This window comes from Melanerpes formicivorus, unplaced genomic scaffold, assembly GCF_026170545.1.
Source record: "Melanerpes formicivorus ecotype bairdi unplaced genomic scaffold, bMelFor1.0.p_v2 SCAF_29, whole genome shotgun sequence".
Lineage (NCBI taxonomy): Eukaryota > Metazoa > Chordata > Aves > Piciformes > Picidae > Melanerpes > Melanerpes formicivorus.
Genome location: NW_027142381.1, coordinates 4770840 through 4779193, shown reverse-complemented (window position 1 = coordinate 4779193; position 8354 = coordinate 4770840). Strand labels below are relative to the sequence as shown.

General features: G+C 49.5%; 1 protein-coding gene across 1 annotated transcript in view; it reads right to left on the bottom strand.

Annotated features, from left to right (window-relative positions):
- The window catches only part of RTN4RL1 (reticulon 4 receptor like 1), a 33620-nt gene that overhangs the window by 4504 nt on the left and 20762 nt on the right, over nt 1-8354 (bottom strand). The gene's annotated exons all lie outside the window — the stretch shown is intronic.

Below are 8354 nucleotides of genomic sequence, written 5' to 3'. Positions count from 1 at the left end.
GAAAAAATGGCATTGCTAGCCAAAGCACTGGACCAAGCCTTGGCTGTGATGAGAAGAGAGGGACTCCTTCCAGGCGCTGCCCTTCAGAAATGAAGCACTGACTACCATGAGGGATGCCTCATTCCTGCGCTGCTGCCAGAAAGGGGCTGTAAGCTGGGAACATTTAATTTGCAACAACTCCTACGGCTGTGTAGGAAAAGGAACGCTCTCCAAGTCACCACTGAACCATTTTGGCTTTGGTGTCATGCCTCTGCAAGGAGAGATGCTGCTGGTGGCAGCATCATGCTGGTACTGACTACCAAGCGCTCCCTGCCAAAACGGGAGCCCTCGCTGGTGCTCCCCATTCAGGTGCAGCGTGGGAAACAGCAGTGTCCTGAGGAGGCTGTGGTTATCTGAGCACCGGGTAATGATGGTGAAGATACAGCTACATTCTGCTGTTTGGTTTGTTGGTTTTTTTAACCTGTGGATGTGCTTCATGAAGGTGGGAAGGCTTCAGGATCCCCACCTTACCTCGGTGACATTGAAGTACGAAGCCTTCTGTAGGTCTCATGTTTATTAGTAAAATCCTGCCAGGCACAAGCGCTGTGACGATCTCCCACATGTGGAGTCTGTTATTGCAAATACCAAATCACAAGGGGCTGAATCAATAAACCATCTCCCAGCTATAAGCAGCAGGTTGGAAGATTACATATTGCCTCCAAACAACAGTTTTCTGTGCTCTTCCATGACACGACAGTTGCCAGGCTAACGGGATTACTGACGGGAGGTGGAGCCGGGCAGGGATCTGGGAGCAGACAGGATTTCACGTATGGGGATGGTGATGACAGGAGGCTGTTAGCGACGAGCAGCGATGGACGAAGGCAGCCTGGGTCTCCCTGGAGCACAGCCAAGGTGGAGGCTCCTGTCGAAAGGCAGCCGTGGTGTTTAACGGCTCCCTGCCTGCAGGGATGACTCCAGAGGTAAAGGTCAGAAGGAACTGAGTCTATCTCTTTAATTAACAGGTGTTTGTCAGTTAACGGCTGGAGTTCCTAAGGAGAGGGAGAGGTGAGTCCCCCGGCTGCGGATGGCAGTGGGTGTTGCTGCTTCTCTGTTTCCCAAGAGCAGGACGGTAGGAAGAAAAGCCAGGAATGTCTTTCAACCACCATGTTCCAATTCAGGAGTGAGGACAATGGGAAAACAGAAGCATAGATGCTTAGAAAAGAAAACCCACAATTATTTGGGTGGGCAGGAGCTGGTAAAAGGAAATCTATAGTCTCCCCAGAGGATGCATCCAAGGTACATGGTCTCATCAAGGATGCTTTACCTCCATGGCCATAAAACCTGCCAATTGCCTGATGCTGCAAGAAGCTGCTCCTAGGATGCTCTGGGTTTAGTGTCAGTTTAGATCCAGGAATGAGAGCCCCAAGAAACAAAGAGTTTGGTCATGATGCCGTGAGCTCCTGAGGATGCTCACACCAGCATTGCAATGGCCAGCAGCCCAGCCCCACTGGGACAAGACAGCTGGGAAAACTTGGGTCTCACTGGGATTCTCAGGCTGGAAAGCACCATGGGAGCTTCCCAAGAGATCCCAGCTCAGCTCCTTTGAGACTTAGACCCTGCCTAACTTGTTGAACTTGTTATTCCTGAGGCAGCCCTTTCTGCTTCATCTTGTAAAGGTTGTGCGGCAGACGGAGGGTCATGAGCACGAGTGTCGGAGGTCACCGGGGAGGGAGAGCTTCAAAAGCAGCATGGAAAAATCCTACAGAAACCTGCTGGTGGAGTGAACAAAAACAAAGCCCTGCTGACACCAATAAAACAGGCAAGGGGGTGTTTATCTCCTGGCCTTCTCCCACCAATGTGCAGTGTCACCGTGTCCTTCTGCTGCCTCCTGCTTCTGACCAAGGCTTCAGCGGCTGCAATGAATTCGTCCGACTGTCCAAACCATTTCCCATGTAACATGTCTCTAATTGGGCATTAATTAGGCATCAGTTAATGAATGCTTGAAATAATTTATCTTTGGCTGCGTCCAGTTTGCAGTCTTACTTTTAACGGCATTAGACTCATTATTAGATTAACTTCATTATAAATGTTCTCCATTACCTGCTTGTTTCCATTGTCTTAGCCTTATTACTGAGAGTGAAAATCACTCCTCCCCATGCATTATTGATGAGTAAGGACTTTCTATATGTAGCACAGGATTAATTGTTATACAGCATAATGCATTTAGCGTGAAGCCTCAATTTGTGCAAGAGCTGAAAGTGGCCAGAAGAATGCAGACACCCGGAGCCAGTGTCCTCGGCCAGACACAGCTCAGCTCACTCCAGCCCAGCCCAGGTTCCTCCCAGGCCGGTGCCAGCAGAGGAAGAAATATAAAGGAAATAAAAAAGGAAAAAAGTGAAAAAAAAAGAGCTGGTTTGATAACCAGGATTGGGGGGGTGAAGGGTTGGAGCACTTCTCTGCCACCACAGCAGGGACACTGTCCCTACTGCATTGCTCAGTTCAGAGAGCAGGGTGTCCCTGTGCAGGCAGCTTTCTTGCATTTTAAGGCTTTTAATGCTTTACTGTATCTTGGAGCAAAGCAGAGCCTTGGTTTCTTTAGGAAGATGGAATGTCACTTATTTTCGCTAGGAGTCTCAGGCTTGAGGGGAAGAAATCACTTAGGACAAGAATGGGTGCTTCAGGCTCCAGGGGGATGCATCTGCAGAGCCCACCAAAAGTCATCCCTGCCCTAAGCTCTTCCCCATCTCCTGTTCCTTCCCTCTTTGTGAGCAGCTTCTCTCAGATGGATGCTTTCACCTCTCCACTCAGACAAGCCTATATGGGTCATGGCCTGTCTAATGCTCTGGCAGGATCTGGTCTAGAGGATGGAGCAGGTTGCTTCTCTTTCAAATCTCTCCTAAACCGCCATCTGCTTTGGGAGACCCATCTTAGCTCATGTCTACATGCAACTTGACTGCCTGCTTACTGTGTCCATTACCGGTGCTGCTCAGGCTGTTAGATTTATAAGCTCTTTAGAGCAAAGCCCTCGTCTTCTGGTCGCTGATTTATGCATCTTTACTGCCATAAAACACTATGTATAGCTACTACATAATATAAATAATAATACTTAACCAGAGTGAAGCTACAAGTGGGGACAAAGCATCTGGCTTCTGCTTGCAGCTGGGATTATCAAAAAAGCAGAAGCTTACTCATCACTCACCCTCTTCTGAGGCCAAATTCACACTTGGTGTAACAGCACCACTGTCAACCAGCTCCAGAGAGTTCCCTGTCCCGTTCACACCCTGAATCTATCAAAGGATGCTTCCTAAATCCACCCTGAGTGATCTAGGGCACAAAGACACCACTATGGCCCCCAGAGGAAAGCAGACTTTGAAACCTGGGAACTAGCTCAGAGTGGGATGTTCACACCGCCACAGAGAAGCTGCTGTTTGGGGAGACGAGCTTCACAAGCTCACAGTGTCACCTGCCAAGTGAAGGACAATGAAAGGCAAGGCCAGACCAGTGATGGCAGCCAGGCATGAGCCAAGAACAGAACTTCTCTGTGAAGAAGGACCTGGGAGTGCTGGTTGACAAGTTCACCACGAGCCAGCAATGTGCCCTGGTGTCCAAGAAGGTCAATAGTCTCGTGGGGTGTGTTAAGAGTGGGGCCATCAGGTTGAGGGAGGTTGTCCTCCCCTCTGCTCTGCCCTAGTGAGGCTGCACATGGAGTATTGAGACCAGTTCTGGGCTCCCCAGTTCAAGAGGAATAGGGAACTACCAGAGAGAGTCCAATGGAGGGCTACAAAGATGCTGAAGGGACTGGAACAACTCTCTTAGGAGGAAAGGCTGAGAGACCTGGGGCTCTTTAATCTGAAAAGACAAGACTGAGAGGGGTTCTTCTCAGTGTGTAGAAATGGCTAAAAGGAGGTCGTGAGGATGAGGCTGGGCTCTTCTCAGTGGTGGCCAGTGACAGGACAAGGGACAATGGGCACAAACAAGAACAATGGAGGTTTCACTTGAACTTAAGGAAAAGCTTCTTTCCCGTGAGGGTGCCGGAGCCCTGGAGCAGGCTTCCCAGAGAGGTTGTGGAGTCTCCTCTGAAGAGTTTCAAAGCCCACCTGGACAGGATTCTGTGCAACCTGCTCTGGGCAAACCTGCACTGGCCAGGGGGGTTGGACTAGATGATCTCCAGAGGCCCCTTCCAACCCCTACCGTTCTGTGATCGTATGATTCTGTGTTTCAGATCTGGGACAGTTCCACAGAGCAGTGTCAGACCAGCGCTCAGCAGCTGCATGGGTTTTTTTTTTCCCCTCTTTTAGTTTTTTGTTTAATATGCCTTTTTTGGTGGTGTTTTTTTTTTTTAACAACACAGAGAATAAAACAAACAAACCCATCCTGCCTGTCACAAAGACTCAATTCCCCAGCGAGCAGCGGCTCGCCCTGAGCCTCTCTGCAGAGCCCTTTAGGTGCTGCCCCGTGGTCCTGCAGCACTCGGCAGCAGGAGCATCCTTGCTGGGCTTGCTCCCTGCGACATCAGCTGCAGCTCCCAGCGCTGGGACGTGGCACAGGGCTTTGCTCTCTGCACGAGCTGCCTTTCAGCTGCAGAGTGCCAAGCAGCCAGCCACCACCGGGGTTTTTTTTCTTCTTTTTGAGAACGGTATCATAAATAACTGACAGATCCCAGCTGTTTGGAGTTATGGTTTCTGATGGAGTGACAGCTGCTCCCAATCCCCCAGTCATCACCCTGGCAGTTCTGGAACATTTCAGCAACATAAAAATCATTGGAGATAATTTGGGTTTTGCATAATTTGGTTAGGCAAGCTGTGATTTAATGGCAATTATGACCTCCGAGGCAGAAGATGAGCTTGGAGGCTACTGGCTTCACACGACTCTAGCTCGGGGTGCAGCATCAGGGATGTTCCAGGGAGAAGGTACTACCAGAAAAAAAAAATTCCTTCTCCAGCAGCTGGAAAATGCTGGCAAGTGGAAAGACTGATCCCAGAGGAAGAAGTACACAAGGAAATTTGGAAGGAAAATTGCTAAGGAAAGCTTTGGGAAGAGGCTGGTGCCAAAAGATGCATCAGGAGGTACTTCTTAAGGAAAAGGCCAGGAAAGGCTTTAGACTTGGGAGTGCTGTAGCCCCTACAAACCCCTTAGCATCACTGGTATCTCACAGGGTAACTGGTATAAACTTCCTCTTGCTCACCCTGACCCCACTTTGGTAGCCCCAACATTAAAAAGCAAATGTACTTTGCACAACTGGGATGGGAGAACAGTCTGGCACTGGGAATGGACCATGCCCTTTCCAGGCAGCTGTCTGCTTTGCGGGCACTGCCTACTGCTCTCTCCTCTTACAGGGTTTCTCTTGCTCTAGGCTGTGTTGCCTGCTCTCCTGGTGCTCCCCACCCACCTCCGAGCCCTCGTTTGCATTTCTCCAGCAGTGACCAACTGGAGCAAACCCTTGGTTAGCCAGGATGTGTCAGGCAGGCGGTTGAAGGTGGAGAACCATGCTCAGGAGCTCTGAGGACATCACAGTGCTTCAAGAGGAGGAAAATATTGCTTAACAGCAGAAGTGGCTTTTGTCTGGATCTGAGAAGGTTCTGTTTCTCCCCCTCCATCACTGTTGACAACCAGCTTGGACTTTACTGTGAGCTAAATCTCAGGGCAGAGACCTGGGGTCAGCAGCCCCCCAAAATCAAGTCCTTTAGGATGCTGGAAGTTCATTTTACATTTGCTGACCTGGTATGTGGAGCTATCCACCCTCCTCCACCAAAGTCAAGGCCAAGGTCACCTGGAAGTTTCTGGATGGTGGTCATTAACTCCTATTGCAGTTTGAAACCAGACCATAAATTTCATAGTGTAATAATGTAAAAATCAATAACTCTGTTTGAAACAATAGCTTTGTCTTCCATTTCAGCCAGCTCTGATATCTCCCCACGGACCGCGTCCCTCTGAATAACACAAATAAAGAGCGAGGAGCGATGGGTGGTGGGGCAGCTGCTCTCTGCCAGGTGCCCGGTCCCTCTGTTGCTACAGATTCAATTAGTTAATTTATTCCTCTCTTGCAGTTAAACTCGAGGATGATTTAAAAGGAGACACACAAAAATGAACCTTTTATGCTCAGTCTCTTTGCCATCCTGTCCGACACAGTGTCCCTGAGGCTTTCCACATGAAGGATGTCCAAGCCCTCGCTGCCCATCACCACAGGCAGCACAGCCAAAACCCAAACCGGTCCTGAAGAAATGCAGCACCAACTCCACACCACCAACAAAACCCCCTAAAGTCCACTCCTTTCCAGCTCTGGCTTTCTGGGCAAGAGAGGTCTGGCTTCATTTGCTTGCTTATTTTCCGTTGTTTGCTGTAGCACTGACTGGAAATATACATTGAGAGGCAGGATTGTCTTTCACATGTTGGTGGATGTGTGATCCTCAGAAACAAATTAGCACCGATTCAGTTCTATATAGAGTGCAGCCATCAGGGAATCACTCCTGAATTCACAGCGAAGGAAAGTAATAATGCTTCCAGCGCACTAATCCTCTCCGAGAGCAGCCCCTGAACTCTCTCCTGGTGCTGGAGGCACCACTGGAAATTACAATTGTATGGAAAAAATAATAAATAAATACAGAAATTGGCAGGGTTTGTGCTGTTCCAGAGGATTTGTACCCTAATGTGGAAGTCCCTCTTTAATTAGCACTCCTCTCTGTGTCTGCATCTCCTCCTTCGGCTGCTTGAGCTTAAGAAAAGGGGGGAGGGGGGGGAAGGACTGGATCTGGTGTGAAAAAAAGGAGGCCAACGGTGGAAGTGTCTGTGGGATTGGGAACTCAGCTATAGAAACCTGTTTAATTTAAATGCTTGTTTCAAGACTACCAGATGAAGAAGCAGAGGGAGTGCAGAGTGTGTTTTCCCCATGTAATCTTCTCTGCTTAACCCCACTTTGCAGCACACCTTCCACCGCAGCGATGCCCTTGGAGTGCAGCTGCAGTTGGATGCTGCCGGTCCTGCGGCTGCAGGCACTGGGCACAAGCCTGGCACCACTGTGCAGATCAAAGCCAGCCTTCGGGAGAAGGTTATCTAGACCAGAGGCTGGGCTGCTGCTTGGATGGGGTTGGAGGCAGAGCTAGAGAATCGAATTGAATCGAATCAAATAGAATAAAATAGACTATTTCAGTTGGAAGGGACCTACAAGGATCATGTAGTCTGAGTGCCTGAGCACTTCCAGGGCTGATCAAAAGTTAAAGCCTGTTCTTAAGGGCTATATCCAAATGCCTCTTTAACACTGATAGGCTTGGGACATTAGTTACCTCTCCAGAAAGTCTGGTCCAGTGTTTGACCACCTGTTTGGTAAAGAAACGCTTCTTAATGCCCAGTCTGAACCTTCCTTGGCGCAGCTCTGACCAGTTCCTATGTCTTCTATCTCTGGATACCAGACAGAATAGATCATCTTCTGACTCTCATTTCCCTCCTACCAGAATATTTCTTGCATCCCAACATTTCATTCTGTTGTGTATGATTGACCAGAGTCTCAAAAGCCACTGGGACCTCCCCAGAGCAGGGACATGCTGGATGGAAATGGCACATATTGCTTTACAGATGGATGAGTCAAGACTCTGGCTCCTGCCACAGCTGGAGGTGTCAATGGATACCAGGATGCTTCTGCTCCATTGGGAGAGCACAGCATGCTCCAGGAGACACCCTGGACTTGATGTGCATGGATACTGCAGGATTTCAGGCACAGCTGGGGACTTGACTAGCTCCTGGTACTGCTGTCCTGACCCCCAGCTAGCACCAGGCATTCACTGCTGGACCCTGGCAAAGGAGAGAGCTCCAGCAGGGTATGCCAGCAGCCTACAGAGAAACCAGGACAGGAATTGGCAAAGGACAGGGAGATTCTGGGGTCCTTGAGAAGGGACTAATAATTCCAATTGCCCCCGAGGAAAGAGAAACGGCAGGAGGATGACTTGAGCTTAGTGGATTGTTTGAGGCATCTCAGGGGGATCATCAGATACTTCCATTCCTTTTTTGTCCTGAGGTGACAAGTTTTCCTTCCCATTCACAGAAATGCAAAGTAGTTCATTCACAGTCGTGATAAGCACCGTGTCCTTTGTAAAACAGCCGCCTAGCCAACCCTCCGCGGTGCTGAGAGCAAAACAATTGCAGATGAAATGACAAAACCCACCCCAGATGAGCACCAGGCAGATCGGTATCCAATGCTGAGTAGGCTCATGTGTAGCAAAAGCAGATTCACCAGCTCATTGCCCTGCCAGCCGCTGGCTGGGACCTATGGAGAGGTTCTTTAGGAGCAGAACTACAGCCAGGACACAGCAAATGTGAGATGGAAGAGCAAATTGACAGCCGCCTGGGCTCTGGTGCACACTCGGCTGCCCTGCCACCCAGCC